At 47.3% G+C, this 5,000-nt stretch overlaps 1 protein-coding gene across 2 annotated transcripts in view; it reads right to left on the minus strand.

Moving 5' to 3' along the window:
- The window catches only part of bcar3 (BCAR3 adaptor protein, NSP family member), a 59,640-nt gene that overhangs the window by 44,726 nt on the left and 9,914 nt on the right, over positions 1–5,000 (minus strand). Inside the window, exon 1 of one of the 2 annotated variants that reach the window (XM_035646587.2) lies at positions 696–866. The exons of the other annotated variant lie outside the window; for it this stretch is intronic. The gene's annotated coding sequence lies outside the window, so the exon portion shown is untranslated. Of the gene's footprint in view, positions 1–695; positions 867–5,000 lie in introns of those variants that run through there. 2 annotated transcript variants of the gene reach the window in all.

The following is a 5,000-nucleotide window of genomic DNA, read 5'->3' on the forward strand; positions in this document are numbered from 1 at the left end:
AAAAGTCCAAAACTCCGTTCAACTCCGCCACGGTGTTTACACACACGACACTGATGACATGTCTGGGACAACCTGCTGCGTGTGTGTGTGTGTTCATCTGCACTACACACACACACACACACACAGATGCACACACACGTCAGCCTCTGTCATCACCCTGTGGGTGGCTTTGCTGTTTAAAGATGTGCTCTGGTCACTTGAAGGTCAGACGTGTTCCGGCGAGCCGACAAATACATTTCTTTTATTGCGTCCGTACGGAAGCATGAGGCCTCTGTAAAAATGTTTTAAAGACTCGACAAACAAGTGCGTCGGCCTCATCTGTCATACTTCACGTAATCATTTCCTGCTGCGGTGTTCCACACTCGGCAACGTGGAATTCCCAGCCGCCACAGTCACACCCAGCGCCTTGGGATGGCAACTGGCTGCTCCAAGAAACCCAGAAAAAAGCTCCGTCTCACTTGCAAGCCGTGCACAATCGCACCGGCGGGGATGGAGAGAGGGACGGGGAGGGAGAAGGGAAATGACCGGCAGCCACAGTGAGAGAACGAAAAGAGCTACAAGAGATCAAATGTCCAACTTTTATCTTTGTGAGGAGTCTGAAGAACTTGGGACAAAAGACAGCAAATGCATTCAGAGGAGAGAACTGTCTCACCGACTACACATTCCTACACACACACACACATTTTCATTCCTACCTGTCAGTGAGGGACCTTGTCCTTCTTCCTCTCCGGCTCCTCTTGTTTAGATGTTAGTTCAATAAGCTTGTACCAGCGCAATTCATAGTGAAGCTGACTGACTGACGGGCTGGAAGTCCACACACACACACACACTCACACACTCTCACACACACTCAGGCTCCTTCAGACAGGCAACAACAAGTAGCAGTGCACAATCACAAGCCCCGCCCTCCTCCGACTCTCTCTGGGGAGTGATTTGCGAGCAAAAGCCCCGGCTCCTCCTCCTCCTCCTCCTCCTCCTGCTGCTCCACTGTGTTTGGGAGGAGTTTTCTTTCTTTCTCTTTCCCCCTGAGTTGTCTCTTCACCACCACCACCCCCCCTCTTGCCCCCCAGCACTGAAGAAAACTCCCCTCTGCCCTCCTCCTCCTCCTCCTCCTCCTCTTCTTCATCCTCCTCCTCCTCCTCTTCATCCTCCTCCTCCTCCTCTTCTTCATCCTCCTCCTCCTCCTCTTCATCCTCCTCCTCCTCATCATCCTCCTCCTCTTCATCCTCCTCCTCCTCCTCCTCCTCCTCTTCTTCATCCTCCTCCTCCTCCTCTTCATCCTCCTCCTCCTCCTCCTCCTCCTCCTCCTCCTCCTCTTCATCCTCCTCCTCCTCCTCTTCATCCTCCTCCTCCTCATCCTCCTCCTCCTCTTCATCCTCCTCCTTCTCCTCCTCCTCCTCCTCCTCATCCTCATCCTCCTCCTCCTCCTCCTCCTCTTCCTCCTCCTCCTCCTCTTCATCCTCCTCTTCCTCCTCCTCCTCCTCTTCATCCTCCGGCTCCTCATTCTCCTCCTCTTCATCCTCCTCCTTCTCCTCCTCTTCATCCTCCTCCTCCTCCTCTTCCCCCTCCTCCTCCTCTTCATCCTCCTCCTCCTCCTCTTCATCCTCCGGCTCCTCCTTCTCCTCCTCTTCATCCTCCTCCTCCTCCTCCTCCACCTCTTCATCCTCCTCCTTCTCCTCCTCTTCATCCTCCTCCTCCTCCTCCTCCCTTGCCCCTGTGTTCCCTGCACAGCCTCATATTTCATTGCTCCCAAGTCCTTTTGTTTTGCAGCCTCTTACGCCAGCACCACCAACTGCTCCGACACTCGTGGAGAAGATTTAGATGTGACCTATAATGTTGCTATTTGCAGAGGGGGAAGAAAAAACTTGAGGTGCACTCAGCACTCGTGAAGTTTAACCACTCCAGTCGGTGTGGGCCCGGAGCGTAAATCAGCTCGGCGTGTCAGGGTTCAAAAACCTGGTTGGTTAGAGGGTTCGTAAAACACAGCTGTTAAACACGGAGGAATGTCGGGGCCGAGAAATGATAAAATGTCACCTGGTGTGTCAGATGAAACGAGGGGAGGAGCTCTATACTCGTGTCATGACATCAGGGATGAGGTCATTTTAGGTGTGTGTGTGTGTGTGTGTGTGTGTGTGTGTGTGTGTGTGTGTGTGTGTGTGCGTGCGTTGGCTGGCCCTGAGGACGACACTCTCTCCTGTCTTTGTCCTCCTGTTCTTCTGTATTGTCTTGAGTTGATAACACCAAGACACGTGCATGCGTGTGTGTGTGTGTGTGTGTGTCTGTGTCAGTGTGTGTGTGTGTGAGTGAGTGTTTCCTTTCAGACAATACAAAGAGCTCATCCTGCTGCTATGAAAGCTAGGATGATCAGATGACCCGCATAGGATAGGAGACACACACACACACACACACACACACACACACACACACACACACACACACACTGAAATGCACAAGGGCCAAAAATGTGCTCTTAGTGGTAAAGGAAGATATATATATATATATATATATATATATATATATATATATATATTTTTTAATGAACTTATTCATCATTCCTTTTAGTTTTACATATTGGACTAAAACATTCACAATATATATATATATATTTCTAATATTTCTATAAATATGCAAAACTTGTATTAAACGTTAGACGCGGTCAGTTTCTGGTGGAGCTTGGAACCGGCCACACGAATGAACAATGTGTGTTCATTCACTTTTGCAATACCAAAGGATAAAAAGAAGTTCAGGTGTCCATGCTCTTGGTTTCATTTCCAGATGAAACCAAAAGGGTTCACACTGTACGGTAGAGCATTGGGGTCTGTTTACAATCTGCGTCACCTGAAGAACCTTTAATCACATTTAAGCATTTTCCTCTGCGCCATGTTCTCAGACCAAAACGAATAGAAGCTTCTTCTTTTTTTATTTTTCCCCACTGAGTCACTTTTTTCCTGAGAAAATGTCAGGACTATTTCACACAGGCATGTGTAAATTCTCTGTGTATGTGTGTGTGTGTGTGTGTGTGTGTGTGTGTGTGAAGGTGGTATTTCCAGGAAGATGTACAGTGAGTCAGGAGAGTGATCTGTAATCATCCCTTGACTCACCTGGGCCCTTTAAATAACAAAAACTGGGTGGGGGGGGGGGGGGGGGGTGTCCAGGTGATGAATGATCTTGTTAAGTTGTGTGCGTGTGAAAGAACAAAACTTTTGTGACACCAGTTTTTAAGAGCGTCTTCAAATTGTGCATTTAAAAAAAAAAAAAAAAAAACTAAGCGGGGGAAAAATAATAATAATAATTTTATCTTCTTTTTTTTTTTTGTAAAGCCGCACACACCTGGAACAAACTACCAGAGAAGTGCGGGTCCGCTGCGACTCTTGAGTTCTCTCCTTCTCCCTACATGATCTCTGTATTGCCTTATGTTGCTTTTACAACCACAGCTATGAATTCCCTTGTCGTCGAGCTGCGCTGCGCCCCGTCTGGCCTAATGGCCCCCGACCAGTGGATCAGTGGCCCCAACTGCTATCTTGAGGGCGTTTAATTTATTTTTCTCTCATTTAATTAACGCAGAGGACAACCTGGGAGTTTACCAAAGCCACTTTTAGATGTTTTATAGCGCATACAGAATGAATCGTACGGCACAGGACGGACACAAGATCAAGGCTTCCTCTGCCATTTTCAAGAAAATATGAATTTTTCTGTTGTGTTTTTTTGGCAGAATCTTATACCATCAGACGCATTCCCGGCACTTCCCCCGAGGCCGAGGCCTGCTCCGGCACCTCGGCCCTCGGGCGGCATCGCGTGTTGGCACGCCGCCGCGCTGACTCGCTCGTTTCCAGTCACTGACCAACAATCCGCCTCGGGGCACAGAGGTCTTTCCCGAACCATTAAATAGATGGGTTTGGCCTCCCCACCTGCCGGAGCCGCAACCTGCGCGTGATCGGATTTGAGTCCTATTGATTTATTCCGCGTGTTTGTTAGGAAAAGATTTGATTTGCTTTTGGTTCCTCTCCAGGTGGAGCTCCCTGGTGTTCCTGCAACTCATCAGCAAGACGACGTGAGGGAACGTTTTCCTAATTTCAACCTCTCCTCCTCCTTTCTCCATTTTCTCTCTCCCCCTCATTCCATCCACTCATCATCTCCCACTCATTGCCCCCGACTTCCCCTTCATATCTATAAAGACACACATATTTGCGTCTCCGCGCGTGTGTGTGTGTGTGTGTGCGTGTGTGTTTGCGATGAGAAAAGTGTGAAGTGTAAACAGTTCAGTGTTTATGCCACTCCTCATTCCTCCGGTTGCTGCCTCACAGTCTCATGGTAAAACTCTGCTTGTTTGGGTTTGACTGACACGATAATTGACGATGAGATTAGTGAACCGGATTTTGAAGGATTCATTTTTCTTTTTTGGAGAAAAACAGAAAAACATTTAGAACATACGTGTGTGTGTGTGTGTGTGTGTGTGTGTGTGTGTGTGTGTGTGTGCGTGGGGGATAAGAGAAGACCTGAGGGGATGGATTTTCACCACACTTCGTGGGAATATTACTTGGGAGCAAATCTCCATCTGATTCACTTTTGGCGATGAAAGGTCAAAGGTCAAGGTAAACAAAAAATAAGGTCCAAGAGAAATGTTTTCCAAAAGACCGAGGCAAAAATCTGAGATAATCAAAAGCTTATGATGTTGTATTGTATCATATAATATGACATCATGAAATCAGGAAATGATGGAGGTATCTGTGCATCCTATAGGACGACAGACACGACCCTTAAGCTTGTGTAGATTAAAAAAACAATTCACGATCATATGGTGGGAATGATGTCATCGTGACGTCATTATGAAATTCAGAAAACGACGTCATGTAATTCAGGAACACATTAACTTTAGCGAGCAATTAACATTTGATCTACAGCTTATTTGGATTAACCAGTTATTTGTCGTCATATAAATGACATCTCGATGACATCATTATGACATTAGCATTGCCCAACCGGGGTATTAACAGCGTACA

This window comes from Scophthalmus maximus, chromosome 13 (genome assembly GCF_022379125.1).
Source record: "Scophthalmus maximus strain ysfricsl-2021 chromosome 13, ASM2237912v1, whole genome shotgun sequence".
In the NCBI taxonomy this organism is placed as follows: Eukaryota; Metazoa; Chordata; class Actinopteri; order Pleuronectiformes; family Scophthalmidae; genus Scophthalmus; species Scophthalmus maximus.